The 22,424-nt window shown below is 40.4% G+C and overlaps 1 protein-coding gene and 1 long non-coding RNA gene across 2 annotated transcripts in view; one reads left to right on the forward strand and one right to left on the reverse strand.

Moving 5' to 3' along the window:
• Positions 1–22,424, reverse strand: part of LOC124256936 (CUGBP Elav-like family member 2) — a 230,882-nt gene that overhangs the window by 96,889 nt on the left and 111,569 nt on the right.
• LOC124256938 lies at positions 15,562–15,802 on the forward strand. The gene is made up of 2 exons (XR_006893135.1): positions 15,562–15,626; positions 15,763–15,802. It is a non-coding gene; the product is annotated as an uncharacterized LOC124256938 (long non-coding RNA).

Raw genomic sequence — 22,424 nt, forward strand, 5'->3', positions numbered from 1 at the left:
AAAGGTTTCTTGAAACAGGAAACATAGCTTTAAATACATTTGCAGATTTACGTTGCAGAATCGTTATTAAAGAATCCAAAAAAGTGAATGTGTTTTTATGTCAGCAATATCCAGCAAGTTAGCAATATCCGTTCAGCAAGAGACCGAAAACATGAAAACCGAGAGGTGACGTCGCGGCAAGTTGACACACAAGGAGCCAAACATCCCGATTTTATTCGGCTGTTATCAGAAAGACAATGTAATGATCAAGGACCTATTGTTATCCGGAATCCCAACAGGAGGTGTACGTGGTCTTAACAACATAAAAACAAAACAACGAGCGTTATCTCAACACACCAGCTGGATCACATGACTATTTGCAAACTTCCTCAATATGGTCTCATAACGATACATGAGATCTAACGAGAGGAGACTGTTTATTCCATGGTTTAATAACAAGAGAATTCAGAATACAAGCGACATCTCTCTTTCTGTGCTCATAATTAAACTCTGCTGAATACGATTCCGACAATGAATACTATATCGAGTTAAATATATAAATAAATAACGGGTGCTCGGGCAAACGTGTACGTACCCTGCTTAACTGGTGAGACAAACACGTGCAAAGGCAAGTCAATAGTTTAAAAAACCCAAAAGAAACAACATCTACAATTAAAAGAAATGAGGAATCACTATTTTTAGCTGTAAATATGAATGAAGTCAGCTCTGTACATGTACGTAGAGACATTAATTGTGTTTTAGATATTTAAATAATCTAGGATGGGCCGAAGCGAACTGAAATATATTTTTTTACGATTTTGTCGGAGACCACACGTGAGAAGAATATATATATAACACTCAGGATGTCAGCTGTCATACGTCGAGAACAAGGAGCAAATCTCACAAAGTACAAAAAGTGTTAAACATATATGCATAACATCTTAAACGCGCAGCGCAAGAAATATGAAGACAGGTCATATTTCCGAGTCCTCAATCAACTGTATTACAGGCTGCATTTGTCCCAATCGACCAAGCGCTATTAGTCTCAACGCCGGAAGTACTCGGGCGGTGCTTGTCACCCGATGCGGTCAGTGTAACAAGCGTACGTTCAATATATTTGATTACATTATTCCGTGAATGCGCGCGTGTCAGTGTAGTTTATTTTATCCCGTCGACATTGTTATCGCCATCAGATAATTAGCAGCCTCTGTCCACGTGTGGTTTGCGGTGTGAGACCCCGTGGTTGGCCGTTGTTCTTCTCCACAGAGGCCATAATGAGGTGGACCGGAAGTGACACTTTTAATGGTCCTTCGCCTGGGTTGCGCTGTGCGAAAGGTCAAGCTGCCTGTGCAGAACCTAGTCTGGTTCACCGTTGTCGATTAATGCTGTCAGCGACTCCATAATGTACTGACTACCTTTCAGTATTAATCCTCACCTGGGTGGGAAGCCGGCGTAAAGGGGAAATGTCATAGGTGGCGGAGAGTGATTATCTGTATCGCACAACCAATCAAGATTGTGATTAATATTAACACTGGGCTGTGCACACCGTCAGTGACATATGGTTATGTTGTTATACTGACACGTTCAATCAAGTTGTGGGTTAAGGTCAAACAATGGTAGTTACAAGTCTAACAAAACATGCACGTAATTTCTTCAACGCAACAGTTATCGATGTTAGTTTTTTCAGTGTGAGATTAAATCAATCTGGCGGTCAGGTTGATTACGTGCCATCGTACCCCGAGGGAGGAACTGTTGCTTATACTATCAATCACTGGAATTCTTGGTTTCGTTTCGTAACTGGTCGCATACAGCTGGAATATTGCTGCGTAGCGTTCAATAACAAACAAACACTAGGTCAACTCATCTGACAGCTGAGGCAGCTGGGACCAATTATAAGTCGGAATCTGCATGCAAAATTTGTGCATTGATTCTTATGTGTCAAAGCATAACTTTCAGTAAGATGGTTTTAATATTCATTTCTACAAACATTTACCAAAAATGCATTCCAAGTGGTCTTAATTTTCTGTGATATCGGAAACCCATTCCAGAACCAGAACACGTGCAAGCTTCCATGGTTCCATAGCGGAAGCCAAAGCTGAAAACAATCCCATTGATATTAACGGAGATAATATCTCTCCGCGTGTCTTTTCATCAGGTTAGGACACCACATCAGAGTAATACGCAGAATGGTCTATGATGCCAACAACCCAATCAATGCTTGTTTATAAATAGATACGGTATATCCCTCTTAACACCTTGGCCTTTCACCACGTGCCAAAACCCCGCTGTCAAGGAGCGACCAAGGGCATGCATGCTCCTCACTAGCTTTGGTTCTGCAGTAAAAGTTTAAATGGCCCGACAAAGACGTTACGTCACACAGTCGTATATCTAAACACCACTTTCCACAGAGTAAACATCCGTCGATGCATGGTTTCCACGTGGTTGTCGCAGACTTAAACGAAACAAGAGCAGCAAGGGTCTTACCTTGTGAACGCCTGCGTATACATCCTTTTGCCTAGATCCTCCTCGCTAAATCCGTCAAGTAAAAAGCTAGGTAGCTGCTTGAGGAAAAGCCGATGTATTGTGTCCGCGTGTTGAAGCCGAGATAAACACAGACCCGGGGTCAAACCGGCTTGGCAAAGAAGGTGATAGGAAGCGTTGAGTCCTTCACAAGTCAACCAGTCTCAGTCATAATAACAGACTCATCTGATAAACATGTGATTGTCTAACAGCCAAGGGACAAGGAGCTGTGACACTTGTCCACAATCTTGGCTTGTCAGCGGTGTCAATGACATAAGGGCATAACTGTCAGATGCAGCGTGGTTTATTGCCGTTGCAGACACCTCTCTCCCCGGAAAAGGGCTCGAACACTGCGGAAATAGGTCTCGTATTTAAGTTAATAGAATCATTTTACAGCAATACCCTTGTGAGGTGTACCGCCCACCATGAAGGGTGGTTTATGTTTTCTGTGATAACGTTGATGCCATCCTGAGATATCAGTCGGCACTGAAACAATATGATAAAGATGTTATCAGTGTAGTACTTTGATAATCGCGTACTGATTCCATACAGGTTGCGCTCGTATGATGAAAGGTTAACATAGTCTTAAGTAACATCATTCAGTTTCTGCAATCAAGGTAAATAGCTCCCTATCGGCGTTCGAAGATGGATGAATTATTTGGGGCTCCTGGAACTGCTACAACTACTTCTACGACTGCCTCTGTTACGACAGCAACTGCAGCTTGTTCAAGAGCTGCTCTTGGTACCACTAGTGCTACTTCTGCAGTTGATGTTGATGTTACACAGCCACTATATTGTTACTTCTGCAGCTGCTGCTGATGTTACACAACTGTTCTTACTTCTAAAGCTGCCGTTGATGTTACACAGCCACTGTTCCTATTTCTACAGCTGCCGTTGATGTTACACAGCCACTATTACTATGTCTACAGCTGCTGTAAATCGTAACATAGGGACTATTGCTATGTCTTCAGCTGCCGTTGATGTTACACAACCACTATTCCTACTTCTACAGCTGCCGTTGATGTTACACAGCCACTATTCCTACTTCTACAGCTGCCGTTGATGTTACACAGCCATTATTACTATGTCTACAGCTACTAATGCTGCTATCACTATCGCTGTTACTACTTCTACAGATGTGGTTGGTGTTACTACTACCACTGTTTCTACTTCCATTAATTAAAGCGAAAACGAAAATTTCCAATATCATTAGAAATCTCTACTAACAGTGGAATACCTTTTTATGATTCCGAGGATTTCTAAGCATGTCTTTGTGAATCACCACCAACCAATGATGAAACCAAGTGTTGCTATAAGGTGAGCGTACCAAGCACTACCAACACATCCACAGGCAAGTCACCTTTACAAAGAAACCGGGACATATAGGACAAGTCAAAACAGATAATTTCATCGAACATAATTTATTTCACCGTTCCGTCTACTTTGATAATGTCATTGTCTGTAACACAACACTTTGGAAGCTTTCTGAGGTCTTGCATGTTGTAAAGTTGAACAGACAACGTTTCCCAACCACAGTTGCTCATTCTGGATCTGCAGTTGCTGTGATCAACTCCACAGCATAGTCTTTGGTTAGGTTATTGAGACTTCGGCATCTGGTACCATTTACTGCTGCAAGTGCGCATATTGTGCAAATACTGCATCGCATCAACTAACTGTACTATAGTTCTTTATATTCCTGCAGTTAGAGCACGTGCATACCAACATCAGCCTCCGTTATATAGCTATATATGAGGTTACAGGAGAATAATTCTATATAAAAACCCTCAAGTTAATGTTTAAGAACACGTGGTTTGGGCTAAGGGGGATGAAATTAGGATTAGAGTGATTGGAATGTTAAATTATGCTTTGGTGTACAGAGACGCCACATATGCTGAGACTGGTTCACTACTTTCAAGGATACCAATGTCAGCATGTCGGTTTGGAACCATCAAAGAAAACACCGCCACGTGCTTTAATCAAGACAACCACATTGGAGACATTATACACAAAATGAAAGTAGCAAAACTGTTTCTTCATCCCCCAAAACCTCCGCCAACAGCAGAATCGAAAGTTCGATTATATCATAAGCTCGTGCCTATGAATAACTATCAAACAGGAATGATACCTGGTGTCGCAAAAAAGTTAGCGTATCCTGCCCCTCCGGGAGCACCTGTCATAAACACATGCAAGGGCTAGTCAATTGTTCACCTGAAAACGAACACGGGAACGTATGGTACAAGTCAAAATAGGGATTTACACCTGTTGTCATTCGTATCAGATTTGAAATGTCCTTCAAATCTACCAAGGTCAACAGTTTTTTTAATTACCAAGCACGTAGATTCTAAGCTTCCCCATGTTGATTGACCACGTCTGCCATTCCGGGTCCGTCCTTCTTTTTGGAATGTGAATAGCCGTGGCTCATAAACATTCATCATAACATTTGATATGACAACTATAAATATAATATATCTCGTCATTGATATGCATTGTGGTTGTATGACAATACGCTGATGTGTTTATGCATACACACGTAAAGCCTTCCCACAGATGTCTGAAACAAGTGGAGCAGTAGTTGTATTCTCTCTGTATTACAACTTACCAAGACAGTCCTATATCTAACAATATCGATTCCAGTAATGGATAGACGGCTAATCCCATTGATGTGCCCGAACAAATGAATCTGTAGCAGACATGATTTTATTTCGGGGCAAATGCTATAATTGATTGAAAGGGCATTATACATTCTCATTTTTTTGTTGCATTTCAGTTTTTCTGGGATCCCACTTTCGAAATCTGACTGGATTTCAGCGAAAACGTGAGATCGACTTGTATACGGTGGCCCTATTATCAAACGTCAATGTCGTCATTGCAGAAGAGCTATCCTTGAGATAGAACTCGTGTATCGCGTTGAGTCAAATCAATGATTTCACTCTCTTACATTTCCCGACCTGTATCTCATAAACGCACAATAAAGGAGATGTTAATAACACAAGTGAATGGCCATGCCCATTACTGTAAATACCACAGACAGTCAGCGGTTTGATGACCTTTGGTAGTTAAAGGGGGAACGATACTTTTATGTCTCATGTGAGCTAAAACGCCACCTGAGCAGTGAGCAAATGTACGAATGTATATGATTATACGAGACCAGATGAGAAAAGGCTTGTAGGCTGACTTTAACATTCAGTGGATGAGTTGTGTTTTACGCCCTCTCAGCAATATTCCAACGGCGAACCCTTTCAGCGCGAACACCTGGTGTCACTCTGATTTTCAGTGATCAGTGATATACTTTACAGAGGTGTTTTTCTTTTTACGCTTACGAAATTGTTTCTGGGGACGGTCAAGACTGAGTATTCGTTTACACTTTCGATATCTATATACACATGTGATAAGCTTTACTATGAACTGACACGTCTTGACGAGGTGTATTCCATGGACACATTTTCTTCCTTCCTATGTCCTCACCACTGACGCGAGGTCAAACAACCGTCCTTCTGATATGTCAGCCAGAGAGGTTGATGAAACAACCTTCCTTCAGATGTGCCAGGGAGCGATGCTCGTCAAATGATCTTCCTTCAGATATGCCAGCCAGCGATGCTCGTCAAATGATTTTCCTTCAGATATACCAGGGAGCGATGCTCGTCAAATGATCTTCCTTCAGATATGCCAGCCAGTGATGCTCGTCAAATGATCTTCCTTCAGATATACCAGGGAGCGATGCTCGTCAAATGACCTTCCTTCAGATATACCAGGGAGCGATGTTCGTCAAATGATCTTCCTTCACATATGCCAGCCAGCGATGCTCGTCAAATGATCTTCCTTCAGATATGCCAGTGAGCGATGTTCGTCAAATGATCTTCCTTCAGATATACCAGTGAGCGATGTTCGTCAAATGATCTTCCTTCACATATGCCAGCCAGCGATGCTCGTCAAATGACCTTCCTTACCAGGGAGATGCTCGTATGCTTCAGCCAGCGATGCTCGTCAAATGATCTTCCTTCAGATATGCCAGTGAGCGATGCTCGTCAAATGACCTTCCTTCAGATATACCAAGGAGCGATGCTCGTCAAATGATCTTCCTTCACATATGCCAGCCAGCGATGCTCGTCAAATGATCTTCCTTCAGATATACCAGGGAGCGATGCTCGTCAAATGACCTTCCTTCAGATATGCCAGCCAGCGATGCTCGTCAAATGATTTTCCTTCAGATATACCAGGGAGCGATGCTCGTCAAATGATCTTCCTTCACATATGCCAGCCAGCGATGCTCGTCAAATGATCTTCCTTCAGATATACCAGGGAGCGATGCTCGTCAAATGACCTTCCTTCAGATATACCAGGGAGCGATGTTCGTCAAATGATCTTCCTTCACATATGCCAGCCAGCGATGCTCGTCAAATGATCTTCCTTCAGATATGCCAGTGAGCGATGTTCGTCAAATGATCTTCCTTCAGATATACCAGGGAGCGATGTTCGTCAAATGATCTTCCTTCACATATGCCAGCCAGCGATGCTCGTCAAATGATCTTCCTTCAGATATACCAGGGAGCGATGCTCGTCAAATGACCTTCCTTCAGATATGCCAGCCAGCGATGCTCGTCAAATGATCTTCCCAGATATGCCAGAGCGATGCTCGTATGCCAGATATAGTGAGCGATGCTCGTCAAATGACCTTCCTTCAGATTCCTTCAGATATACCAGCCAGCGATGCTCGTCAAATGATCAGATATACCAGGGAGCGATGCTCGTCAAATGATCTTCCTTCACATATGCCAGTGAGCGATGCTCGTCAAATGACCTTCCTTCAGATATACCATGGGAGCGATGCTCGTCAAATGCTCGATCTTCCTTCAGATATGCCAGCCAGCGATGCTCGTCAAATGATCTTCCCTTCAGCGATATCAGATATACCAGGGAGCGATGCTCGTCAAATGATCTTCCTTCACATATGCCAGTGAGCGATGCTCGTCAAATGACCTTCCTTCAGATATACCAGGGAGCGATGCTCGTCAAATGATCTTCCTTCAGATATGCCAGCCAGCGATGCTCGTCAAATGATCTTCCTTCAGATATAGATGCTCGTCAAATGATCTTCCTTCACATATGCCAGTGAGCGATGCTCGTCAAATGACCTTCCTTCAGATATACCGGAGCGATGTTCGTCAAATGATCTTCCAGATATGCCAGCCAGCGATGCTCGTCAAATGATCTTCCTTCAGATATGCCAGGGGCGATGCTCGTCAAATGATCTTCCTTCACATATGCCAGCCAGCGATGCTCGTCAAATGATCTTCCTTCAGATATACCAGGGAGCGATGCTCGTCAAACGATCTTCCTTCCATATGCCAGTGAGCGATGCTCGTCAAATGACCTTCCTTCAGCCAGCGATGCTCGTCAAACGATCTTCCTTCAGATATGCCAGGGAGCGATGCTCGTCAAATGATCTTCCTTCAGATATGCCAGGGAGCGATGCTCGTCAAATGCCGGGGCGATCTTCCTTCAGATATGCCAGCCAGCGATGCTCGTCAAATGATCTTCCTTCACATATGCCAGCCAGCGATGCTCGTCAAATGACCTTCCTTCAGATATGCCAGCCAGCGATGCTCGTCAAACGATCTTCCTTCAGATATGCCAGGGAGCGATGCTCGTCAAACGATCTTCCTTCAGATATGCCATGGAGCGATGTTCGTCAAATGATCTTCCTTCAGATATACGAGGGAGCGATGCTCGTCAAATGATCTTCCTTCAGATATGCCAGGGAGCGACGCTAGGTCCAAAAACTTTCATTCTAATAGGGGCGTTGGGTTAGCCCAATGCTTGAGGCGTTTCACCATCACCATCGATTCCCCACATGGGTATATTGTGTGAATCCCAATTTCTTTTGTCCCTCGTCGTGATATTGCTGGAATATTGATATATGCGGCGTAAAACTAAACTCACTCACTCGGTACCTTCTGATATGCTAGACAGCGATGCCAGTCGAACGACCTTCCTTCAAATATGCTTGCCAGCGATGCTAGTCAAATGCCATCCATTCTAACATGCAAGCCAGAGATATTAGTCAACCAATCTTCCTTCAGACATGCTTGCCAGCGATGCCAGGTCAAATATCCTTCCTTTTGATATCCTACCTAGCAATTCTTTCTGTAATTGTATTCACATTCAAGTGTATTCGTTTTGAACTGATGCCGTTTAAATGCGTGTACTTATATGCATCCTAAACATCGCATAGAAATGTCCAAACAAACTATCAAATTGCATGACGTGAATCGTCATGTCTCCTGTAGATAATAATTGAAAGAAACTTTGTCTTTCTTACAACAAAGTTCTGAAACCATGAAAAGTAAGATAAATCTGAAACAGAGCCAAGTAGACTATCATGTTCAAAATGCACGAGATTCTCATTAAAATACCGAATGCATCAACGGACTGGCAAGGATGAGGACGTGTGTCGAACTGTACCTGTCTAACTAGACTTGCTCAAGTCTAAGGTGAAAAATAATAGTTTAAATGATAATTTCTAAAAAATAACAAATAACAGACTGGGGTCCAGCTTAGACTGTACTGTCCGCTTATCTAGACTTCGTCTCTGGAGGGTTGAATTACTATACATCCATGGGCTCAGCATTTAGTACAGCCTTGTAGCAATGCTACTTTCTAACGTTGGGTTAACTCTCTGTATATATGCATCCACATGCTCATGGGAACCACAGGGTGTCTAAGCATATCACAAATACAATTAATCTTAGTAGGAAACTGAAGTCAGAATTTGAAAAAGTTTTAACGTAACGGCATGCATCATAAAACTACTTACTGCATAATTTATGTTCTCATGTAACAGAACATTCGGTTCATTTCAATAAAACAATGTCAGCTGTGCCCGGCATAATGAATGACGCCCGGTGTTGGACAATATGCACAAAACATGTTCGGAGTACCGCAAAACTGATTTCATGATTAATACAATCAGTGTGAATGTGTTTGTTTAAATCTGTTTAATTCCCCAAAGCAATAAAACTGTATGCGTAACCAATAACGTCATTAAAATAAGGAAAAAATACGTCATATGCCTACAGTATAATTGATTATGTGGGAGCATGCAATTATTGAAATTGTTGACTTCGTCACAGCAATGTAGCGCTCTGTTCTTTGAACAGAATCAAATAGGAGACGCGTTCAAATACAGGGATGGGCGCAAAAAGAGTTTTCAGTACAAGTAATTAGCGTCCAAAAATATTTAAACTTTATTGTTCAAAGAACACAAATAAAAGAGAAAAAGCGTAATGATACAAGAAACAAGCTTGCTTCTGTATTTATTAACCTGAAGCGCCTGTACCGGAACACCAATGGTGGTGCTTTTGTTATTTGTGACAATGTGATCATATTCAAATAACCACAAAAAGGCTGTTTAACAGATCATAACAGGTGCTCCCTTGACCTGGCAGTGATAAAATGGATTTGTGCAAGAATACTTAGGACGTTACTGCCTGAATGTGATGTGTTGCAGACAGCAGGCCAGGCGTTTAACATCGCCCAACGCGTGTAGGTAGTTTGGTTGCAGACAGAGACGCGAGTATATTGAGATATATGTTACTGTTTACAATGAAGTGGTGAAAATGGTGAAGTGAGTAGAACACCAGACACCAGGTACAATGGGTGTTTGTACTGGAAACAGCGACAGGGAACCAATTCCTTACGCAGGGAGGTCTTTGAACCGTCATCATTATCAGTTTAACCAAACAAAATGGGGCTTGCTTCCAGAAATATACCAACTGCACAAAAACGTTGAGGAAGTATGGCTGAACACTATGTTGATAGGTGATACTTGTTTTGGTGAACGCTATGATATGTGTGGTATGATGACGCTGTTCAGGAGCCACTTAACACAACAGTTTCCAGGAAGAAACAATATGCAATATCTGCTTTGTTCATTGCAGGGTCAATGCAGATGTCATAGATCATGTTAATGAAGGCAAATGATGAGCCGTGTCGTATGAATGCTGCGTGTGGTGCTTTCTAAATGACATAATGATAATGAGCATGGATATTAATGTTGAATATGCACAATCAGGTATTATAATCGTGTCTGTTCGAAATGACCAACACATTGACTCATTCAACATAGATGAACATTATTTGGACTTTTTGGTGATAAAAAGATTCATGGATATTAATGTTGATTTTACAAACTGTTTGAAGGACCGTGTCGTATGAAAGATGTGGTTGGTGCTTCCTAAATAACATAATGATAATAAACATGGATATTAATGTTGAATATGCACAATCAGGTATTATAATCGTGTCTGTTCGAAATGACCAACACATGGATTCATTCAACAGAAATGAACATTATTTGGATTTTTTGGTGATAAAAAAGATTCTTTTACAAACTGGTTTGAAGGACCGTGTCGTATGAAAGATGTGGTTGGTGCTTCCTAAATAACATAATGATAATGAACATGGATATTTATGTTGAATACGCAACATCAGTTATTGTAACGTTTTCTGTTCGGAATGACCATAGATCAACATTATTTGGATTTATATGTGTGATAAAATATTCTTTTACAAACTGGTGCATATACAACGGTAGGTTTTGAAGATCTCTCTTTGTATTTTCATTACATAGCGACTAAACTATACTTCCATTGATTTCAATATTTAGAAGACCCAGAAGACCTGGTCTGAATCAAATGTCAAATATCTGAATGTCAAATATGTTTAGTTACATATTCAATGACAGCTATAGATATGCATTTCTTTCGTTCCAAGAAGAATTCTATGTAAACATTATGAATGTTCAAGATATTTTTATGGATTAAACTTCTTTGTAATGGTCTCGAAACGTCGTGAGAGAAATTACAAAGAAGTTTAATCCATAAAAATATCTTGGACATCAATGCACAACTTCTAAATGCCACTGAAAGACATTATGAATGTTGTTCCTTGCCCTTGGTTAGAAAGGAATATAAAGTTCACATCAACCATCAACAAAAGTGCTCGAAACTTACACTGTAACGACCTTGGAAAAAGACATTAATGACTTTGTGATATCGTGTATGCTTTGCTTGAAGACATTATACAAGTACTATCGAGATTACACCAAGAATAATCAGCAAAACATTACCCGTTAGTGATTCCTGGAGGAAACATTACACGATAGTCGTACTTGGACGACTGATATGTAGTGGAGAAGATCATATTTTATATGAAATATTCATAATAAGTAAATACGTAGAAGAACTATTAGTATGACAAGCTAATACACTTTCGTCTTTGTATTCCGTTTACTATCATCAACATATCGCATAACCTATATCGAATTTGTAAAGCATAACAAAATGAAAGAACAAAATAATATTAATCAACTGAATAAAGTCACTGTATATTCCATGACTTGATTCTATAAACTGATAGGAACGATGCACGATATGTTTATTGTTTTTCCTTTTAATATTTCTTTGGGAACGTTTCCGAGTATTTATCTTTGTAGCTGGTAGTATCTAAATGTCTTGTTAGATCTGATTACAGTTTGATAAGAAACAATGACATCTTCGTGCACTTAATGAACAAATTAAATGAGTTTACGAAACACCTGGTTTCTGGGTCCTTACTTCGTCAGATCCTGCTGAATATCATTAAACAACCAAACGTGTCCTGTTTTCCGCTTATAAATGTAATTTTAGCAAGGAAAACCTAGTTTAAAAAGTCATTTTAAAAACACGGAATGGAGTAAGGGGAGGCGAAATGACCCACAATGCATCAGTGGTGACATCAGCCCGCTTCGTTGCGAACCTGCAACAAATTGCCAAATAAGCACCATATACATAACATCAGATTTTTTTATATGATACACGCATGCAATTAATTTGTACAGTGCAAAGAATAAAAGCTATATTTGACGCCCAATTGTCATTGACCCTTGTTTCAGAACATCCCTGGTAATTAGAGAAAATGCTGTGTATTGTATTGTGAGACTATAATTCTCTTCTATCTTCTTTAACAGCCATTAAGCTTATCACGATTTCATAATTTGTCACATAGATTATATTGAACATTTGTCACAATTTGTTTTAATGAATACTGTTGAACCTACATTAGCACTTTTCCAGTCTGTTCAAACTACAGTTTCTTCAAATTACGAACATTTGCTCAACAGGAATAATGCCATTAAGATGGGTTTCTGAATTAACGGGGTTTTCATATCGACACCGCGTGTCATATCTACATGATAGTGTTATTTAGTAAATAAACGACGAGGGGGGCTGTTTATCGTGCAATAAAACCCAACAGGGAGAATAAACCACGAGGGGCGCAGTCTGATGTGTTTTATTGTCGTGTTTTACTGCTTCCTTTATACAATATCAGCACTAGGTACAGCTTCTCTAAGAGTGTTTCTGACATTTCTCAGCTTTAAATATCTTTACCCGTATTTTTATAGTGATGATTCCCTACATATAATTCGGTCCCCGAAATTCGGACAAATACATTGTGTGAACAGGGATTTAGATTTGGTATAACCCGAATAGTCTCACAAACATCAATGCAATGAAAAATGAGCATATCCTTAACATTCTCAAACCTACTCACTAAGAATAAGTCCAGGAACCACCCCATTATAGAGCTGTATTTTATAGGGGTGGGTATTGCAGAGAATTTTCATATTGCGATATATTGCGATGCGGAAGCATATATTGCGATATGTATTGCAATATATTGCAAGAATTATTTTTTTAACAAAAACTATTTATAATCGAGTTAATGCTTGATTATAAAGCAAAAACACAACAAAATCACTATGATTAACCTTTAATAAAAACTTTTAATCATGACAAAATAAAAATGTAAGTAACATTTGGCACTTATGAAACAGGGAAAAGAACAATTCAAAAAACGGAAATATCCGAAGATTTCCGAGTGTTACGAAGTTTTCCGAATGCATGTCAAAATACCGGTTTTCGATCAGCGTATCGCAATACGTATCATGTTCATGTCTGAACCGGTAAATACCGGTAAACCGGTTATATTGCGCAGCCCTAGTATTTTATCGTGTAATATACCATGACTCATTCTGTATGTTTTCTTTTTCATTGATTGTGTAGCCATCGCATATATCTGGATAATGTGTATCAAATACAAAACAAACTATAAATACAAAAGAATAACTTACTTACTACATATGCAATAACTTCAGAACCTCAGATTTAGTTTTACATGAACACGCACACGCACACGCGCGTGCATGCAAGCACGCACGCACGCAAGAAGAATACGTCAATTTATAACATTAGAGTTTGACAAGATATCTTTTCGTCTCCGGCTGCTGCCTGTAACAAAACCTCAATACGTAAAGCTGGCGTCCCCTGTCCTTAACTAAACTTCAATCCATTTGTACAATGTCACGACAGCCACTGAATTACAATGCAATATCACGCTGTTTCATTTGCTGCGGAGATTTCTGAGATCTTACTTTGTCATGCGCAGTAGCATTCGCCGGATCTGGTGATCAGGTGTCACTCCACGGTGAAAACAAGATGGCGACCTTTAGCGAGCTAAAGTCATTTCATTGTCAGCTTACTTATTGATCTGTTTTAAAGACAGGGAAAGGGCACGGAAGTAGATGGGAAAGAAAGATCAAATTAACCTCAGTTCAATTAAATTAACGTAGTCTCTGTCGCAAGGAAAAGACGTCCCTTTCGCATTAAACCAAACACCGAACTGCAGTTGGTGAGAAGATTAAAAGGCCGTGATATTTATCAAATTAAATTCTCATGCCCTTAAGCTTATTGAGACGTGCTACCTTGATTAGAGAAAGAGATGAGAGTTTATGTCGCCACTGAGGTGTAATGCCATTGTCCAATTAATTTAAATATACATCACGGACCCATTATGCTTGTTAATACCACGTGAGCCATACGCTTCGATCACTTACTCACTCTGATTAAGTATCGATTTGACAAAGGATAACCGTCTTAAGCCTCTTTGGACAAAAATATTCTAAGCGAAACACTGAAGAAGATAAACACCGCGTCCTCTTCCAGACTAGCATGAACTGCCGGGCAAAAGAAGTCAAGGAATGGTTATTCGATAGGATCGTATTCGATATCACACTTGCTTTTTATGCTGAAGGTTTGCAGTACTTCGGTGATTTCTGTCAGTCAAGAAATGGTTTCATAACAGTTCAGAACTTGAACAGAACAGAACTTAAACTTGAAACCATTCGTCACTGTCTCCCGAGACATTCATTTGCCCTGAGTCTAAGGCGGTTCAATTCTCTATGCCGGGTTGCGTCCCTAGCTTAAGCGGATGAAGGAGGGTTCGGATCCTAGTTCCGACATGATTATGACTCCCGATGTGTGAGCATAACAGCTGGTGCTTTTATATGGTAAATGTATAAACATGCATCCATTCAGTCTTTCGTCCCCCAGTATCTAACAGTACTAAAATCCTGTTCAAAGTGGCATCAACCTCAGTCATCCAAACATCTACAACAAACCATTAACCTGATGCCAAATCTCAAAAGTAGGAAGAGACAAGTATTATCCAGATATTGCTCGTTTACAAACATATGCATTTATTATTGAAACGCTGATACATTTCACAGTCAATAGGGTCACCCGGCTATGGAATGTGGGGCTAAACGATTACGCGCATTAAAGCCGCAAGCGGATATTTAATGCATGCGTATATAGCCACTAAATCTGGCATTTAATATGTGTTTATATTTTCTAAACTACAGCATGTGCTACTATGACTGCTGATGTTACATAGATGTACATAAACATCGAATGTAATTATCCTTATTCATTCATTATTATTATATTCATTAGTCGCTATGGGAGGTCTTCATTACTACCACTCATGCTCCAGCTGGCTCCATCACTATGATATATGAACCGTCAACATATGCTTGTATAGACGGTACACAATGGATACTGCTGTCTGTATGCTTTCACATACCTATTTCTACAATCATGATTGTAGGAATAGGTATGTCGCCTCATATGTTACGTTATAGCCAACGATGGCCCATAATATACTGAGGGAAACAAATAAAGGAACACCACTTCATGGCGGTGTTCCTTTATTTATTCTCAGATTTCCTCCAACAGAGCTATTCAAAGCTGGTGATGAAAACTGGAAAATATCATAGAAGCGCTTGAATTTTCCTTTATTTGTTTCTCTCAGTATATATGAAGCCCATGGCCAGATGTAATTATACGTAAACTGGCAGATTTCCTCCAACAGAGCTATTCAAAGCAGGTGATGAAAACTGGAAAATATTATAGAAACGCTTGAATTTTCCTTTATTTGTTTCTCTCAGTATATATGAAGCCCATGGCCAGATGTAATTATACGTAAACTGGCTGGTTACAGCTCTAACCTGAAATACACTTACATCGATATGATCCAGCCATTATCCTACATTGTTCTGGCTCTTTGTCATCTCAGCCATAGATAGTCATCGCAGGCGCAGCAGTGTGGAAAGAATACATACAAGGAGAAAGGAAAGTAGGATATTCCCCGGATATTAATATTGATATTAATATTCCAATTTATTCACTGATGGAACCCGCCTGTACCAAACTCCTGGCAACATATGTTGTGACATATGATTTATGTGTGATTTCCGTTTATAGAGAGCTCTTCACAAGTAGTGACATTAAGAAGCGCAAAGTGCATTACAACCTCATACGTTATCTGCCACAGACGGAAGGTAGATAAAAAAGAACCCCACGTCTTATTTACACAGCTTTCTTGCAAGACCGTAACGTGGCATTGATTGAAAGGGGAGAAAAAATCCTAAATACTCCCATCTTCCAATTCCATTCTTCTTCAGTTGGAAAATTACTTCGTGAAAAGAAATAGACAGCTATCATGTAGACAGAACAATCTTCATCCACAGGAGATGCCATAACGAGATACCCAACTATCTACAAGAAGGACGAATATAGTCGATGTTGTTCCGAATGACACTTCCGGATGGCATGAACACAGACACCGACGCAGCTGTAATTGTGGCCGAAGTGGCCCCGAATGGTCCCTATTCCTCCTGCTGAGTGCCAAGACTAAGTGAAATACGTGCTCGATATGCGTGACTTGTTTATGGCGTGTTTTCTTTTGTTTTTAGGCGCTTTGGTGTGCTTTATCACCCTTCCATTCAACTGTCGACAGCAGTACCGGGATCGTTTTTATACCTCTGTTGAAGATTCTGTGAAGTTCTGTCTTATATCCGCTGCAGAATTTCAAAAACAACAGCACTGAGCAAAGATGCAATATCAAGTAAAGGAGTAAAGGAACTACTTTCCATAATATACATTTATAGACGTGATCAGTTTAAAGCAAACAGAGAAAATGTGCCATGCTGTGCGTGAATAAAAAACTATCTGTTGTTTCTTCCTGTCAAGACGCAAACATAAACAATTGCAGGTCCTTTAGTTTGTGTCTGCAGAACTCGTTTGTGTTCAATCTTTGCTTCTCCCTGTTTGGCATCCAATTGATGTATTCACAAAGATAACGTGGTGATGGTATGATATGCCTAAGTCGTGGTTATTGTGAAGGTGATGGCGATAATAAATTATGAATGTGGACATTTATGATTGCTGCTGATGGTAACCATGTTCTTGTTATTGTGGTCGCGTCATCATCGTCGTTATGGATATATTTAGTGGAATTAAGGGGTAGAATATCTGGTTGTTACAGCAGGGACAGTGGTAAGGAAGACGTATTGTAGTGTTAAAGAAGGTAGATGGTTCATTGTTGACAGAGTGACTCGGGCGACGTGGTTGGATTGCATGTCATGGTACCCCTACAGCAAAGATCTCCGCTCATATCAACCACTGGATTTCCTGACCAAGGCTCGACTATTCACATTGCTGAAATATTCAGCCATCAATAAGAACAAATCCAAGAATACGAAAGATCCCCCCCCCCAAAAAAAAAAAATAAAATAAAATATAACCAAAACCAAAAAAACCACCCCAAAAACCCAAACAAAACAAAACATAAACAAAGACCACCCCCCCAAAAAAAGATAACCCCAACCCAACAAATACAACCCCACCCCCAAAAAACAACAACATAAAAAACAAACCAAAAACGCAAATACAAAACAAAAATACAAACAAAGAATCCCAAAACAACAAAGCTTTTCTGTTAATGGCCAGAAAAGGTGACGATTCATGACACACGTCCACGTCGATGGCATATGGCATCTTATTACCCAAGCTGATTGTTTGAAATCTTCTTCCACAGAGCATCTTCAATATGGAGGAAGTCTGAGGGTAAAACACTCCTTCCAATGTCATTTGGTTACATTGCTTATTTTAGAAGTAAATCTCTTTGTCGGTTTCAAGTATGAATTATTTATCCCATCATAAAGATGCAGTATTGACCTGAAGGCACTTTTGTCCATATTAGCCTCGTTGTCTATTGATGTCCCAACCACTGATGGACCAGAAAACTGATACTGTGACAACTAAGAAATATGTACTTAGCAATATTGCTCGTGTCATTCAAGTCTGTTGAAGCAAAGGAGACGTATACAAAAACGCAAAGGATGAAAGGTTCAGCGTACAGGGTGCTTTACATGTTTAATGCCAGCCACGCGTCACAAGCAATCTACAACCACGAATGGATTTACAGAAAAGGAACTTTTTGAGAACATGCACTTTTATTCATCTATTAAATGATGGAATGCTATTTTGATGCGTTCCAGAAGCATTTGCAGACACGTTACCAGTTGTTGTGGTACAGTTTCATATTTAAGAGAAAGGAGTTGGAATGGACGAATGGGATATTACGTATTAAAGGACGCCATTGAACGACTCCGAAACGCTGGAGGACCTCCAGAACTTCATATTGAATTCCTTTTCTATTCATGACTAGTTGTTTAACTATTGATCCACCCGTGAAGATCCGGGTTAGAATTGGTCTTCAGCTTGTCGTAATAGGCGGCAGGATCGGGTAGTCAGGCTCACTGACTTGGTTGACACATCGTATCCCAATTGAGCAGATCGAAGCTCATGATGTTAATCACTAGATTGTCTGGTCCAGACTTGATTATTTACAGACCGCCGCCATATAGCTAGAATATTGCTGATTGCGGCGTTAAACAATTATATCAACTAACTACTAAAATCCAATGTACGCTTGCTGTCTACCTTTTAGTTGTGATTACCAAATGGTCCTGTTGATACCGACAGTCTGCCAAGCAGGTTCGATTACTTCAGTGGATGTCTTTGGCTACCGCTGCTACCAGTGACAAGAAGCGCGTCAGCCAGATTTGATCCTCAGAAAAAGCGGAAAGCGTACACATAGCTGTGTATACCTTGCTGTGTCAAGGCAACCTGCCGGTATTCAGTGAGTGAATAAACTGAAGGACTTTCTGTCTGCCAAAAATACAACAATAAGGTTTCGTGGGCATGGTTGCTTTACAACGGTCAACACAAGCAATTTCTCCAGCGTATTTCAGTCATCGTTTGTCTCTTTCGTGTGACTGACCTCCTTTAAGATGGAGGACGTACATTAGCCCTGTTCATCATCCCGTCACTCATTCCCAAACAGCACAGCGGTGACGCAGTTGTAGCCACAGAATATGTCAAAGCGAGGCACCGGAAGGAGCAGTGCATGTCGGGTTGCCAGACAGATGAGGCTTTCCTCGTATAAAGATGTCTGAATTTCCCCTTTGAAGTAAGAATGCGTCTTTGGGGAATATGGGACGCCAAAGGGAAGGTGATATGGATGGATTTCTTCAAGACTGTTTTGAACGTCCATTGCAGTGTGATAAATGTTGAGGACGAAAATACGCTTGAGACTTCATCGTTGGGAAATTTCAGAAACGAGTCATCAACTTCACCAGTAAAGGCATAGCTTGCGTAGCTCATGCGCACATTACAATATATACGATTCGTATAAACAACCATTGTCCTCTCTAAGCCCGCTCTCTTATATCAATTCTTATAAAAAAGCCCTATTTAATTAATCCATGTAGAATTGCTCTCGCGTCGTAAACACATAGCTCCAACCGAAACAACATCATTATGGCAGACCTCCATTAAAGGATCGCTTCAAGATCTAGAGGAAAAGTTTCTCTTTCCTTCTTACTGAATTGACGCCATATGATGAAAACAATATCAGATTTATAGCCTCAGAACAATTCTTAAACAATTCACATACCTTAAATATTACAATAAATCACAATATAAGTTAATTAAATTATTCGCAGGCCACAGGAAGATATATCATGGTACGCCGGTCAATATTTTCGTAAAGGACATCATTTTGGCCAGTTTTACATATTGTCACATAGACTTAGACCAATGGCCCATTTTAGGGCCCATTAATCTCTAGGCCTGCGGCCAAAATGCCTGAAACAATCAATCAAACTACACAGTTAGTTTATCTGAAAGAAATACAGCCTCATTTATTCCCGCATTTATACTAAATCCATATCAAGGATGATAAATCATGTAGAGATACACAGAGAGTTCCCAGTAAAATGCACAAATCATTACTGTTTCCGATTGTATAGATACGCCAAGAGAGAGCTAGTTCCTGCCTTGGTATTGACCGTTTTAACTCGATGCATTAAGATGTCTCTCGAGATTTCCTCGAGCCATGTACGTCGAATCAATCTTTACATTTTAATTCAATCGGTTCGTAAAAAGATAAACAGCCTAGCGAATCTCAGACTGGGATCGCTGTGGCCATTCATCAACAGAGACATTTTGATTACAAAAGGCGTTTTTGCCCGTGTCAACAACCTGCTTACTATTAGGAAACAAGTTTGAATGCAATCGCTGCCCGGTTCCAGAAATGCAGACATAATTCTGTTAGTTATTCTGATCGGAAAATATCTATACAGTGAATTGCCGTTAAGTCGTTGAAAATCTCCGTTACTCTCGGTATTTGGTGAAAGTGATACGTGTCTCGACAAGTCACATCCAACTGCTGCAGAGGCTTTCGGGTGTCTTGACAAATTTAACGATTGCAATGCATATCAGTTAGGAATTTGTGTCTTACGTCTTGTTTCATGAAAATATATATTCTGTTGATGAAACAACTGTCTCAGAAATAGCTGAGTTCTGTTTTAATACCAATCCCTCACACAATATGTATAAATACATAGGGAATGCCATGATGGTCATGATGTAATCAGGTTTTTCTCATATGTGCCTGTCTCTGTGTGTGTGTGTGTGTGTGTGTGTGTGTGTGTGTGTGTGTACGCGTATGTTGGTGTAAGTGCGTATGTGTGAGTAAGCGTACATATGTTGGTGTGCGTGCTAGTGCCTGCGAATTAGCCTGCGTGCGTTTATGTGTGAATGTGTGTGTGCGTATATCAGTGTCTGTTGGTATGTGTGTGTGCGTGCGTGTATGTGTACGTGCGTGCGCGGGGTGGTGTGTGTCTGTGTGATTTACCTTTACTACGAAGATTTTGGCAGATTTCTGTTTTAAAACACATTAAGATCTCAAATAATAATCACATCCGAATTCACCTGAAGAGTCCTTAGTCAGAAAAGGGCAATAACACTATAGCTTGTCGACAAATAAATCGTTCATTTGCTCACTATATCAACCACTGGTTTGCCGGTCTCACACACGATTATTCACACCCAACTGAGAAACACTGCGTCCAACAACCAACACACAGAACTTTATACACAAAGTGCTGATTTGGTTCTTCGCAACCCCCGTCTCTGATTTATTGACTTGTCAAACATCCCTATGGCACCAAAACTATAGACCACTTGCGGTGGAGCATTCTAATGACATAAGGAGACACAAGCCTACCCAAGGCTACATGTCATACCAGATACAGAGACTCTCATCACCACAGAACATTATCCAAGAAAGGATGTTCACCTGGAGCTGTTGGTTTTGATGTCATGGTCTCCAGCTTACGGGGCGAGTAATTAAGTCCTAACTGAAGCAGGAGCCCCCGGGTAGTCATATGAATAGCCACACTCCTTCAAGTACCACCAAAGAGAAGCAATATATTTGGCCGGTACAGATTGGTCTCGACCATGATGAAATTACTTGAACTGGTTATTAAGTCTGTTAAGCAGGCCTTTGTGACCCGTTTGATCGCGGAACCCGTCTCATCAGACTTTCCTGAAGCAAAGGTTCCAGAGCAAAAGTCACTCAACGACGGCTGATATTAATAGCTTTTCACTGAATTTCAACCAAGTGGGGCTTCTACCAGTTAACACATAACTGTTAGATCTACCCCTGATATCGGGTACAATACATACAACAATCAGAGCAAAAGAACAAATTTACTTATGTTTGATTTAAGCTTAAAATGTAACAAACATCAAATAGTTATTCGATGGTGATGTGTTTGACATGGGTATCAAAGTTGTCTTTTAGCCCTTAAGTATGGCATCGAGCCTCACCTATGGAGATCGATGCACATGGTCAGTCACTGGACGTTCTGGTCCAGATTGGATAACTTACAGGTCGTCGTCACAAAGGTGAATCGATGGTGCCACTGATGTGGCGTTGACCAAACCAAGCCAAATCAAGTTCACCCATCGGTACATACCACAATGCAAAGACAATCCAGCAGGTGCCGAAATAATATAGCGGCAGTTGAGACAGAGAGCAAAGATCATGGTTAACTTCAGTACGGAATCATGGTTTAACAATACAGTTACAGTGAAATGTACATCCCGTCTGCACAGTTCTGTATAACATTATGTTCTAAAGCCCCAAAAATGAGTGCAATTCGTTTGCGATTAGGGATGTTTTCACCTTAATGAGACTTAATAATGATTGACTCACAGATTTGGTTTGTTTCAGGAACTTGTATATAGAAACGTAATATTCATCATATTGTTATTACAATGTTATTCATTTTACACTTTAAGGGGGACCTCTCTTGGTGATCTGTCAGGAGTTGTACATGGTAAAGCCATCCATTA

Source organism: Haliotis rubra, unplaced genomic scaffold (genome assembly GCF_003918875.1).
Source record: "Haliotis rubra isolate DU_JTF1 unplaced genomic scaffold, ASM391887v1 Scf644, whole genome shotgun sequence".
Taxonomy (NCBI): domain Eukaryota; kingdom Metazoa; phylum Mollusca; class Gastropoda; order Lepetellida; family Haliotidae; genus Haliotis; species Haliotis rubra.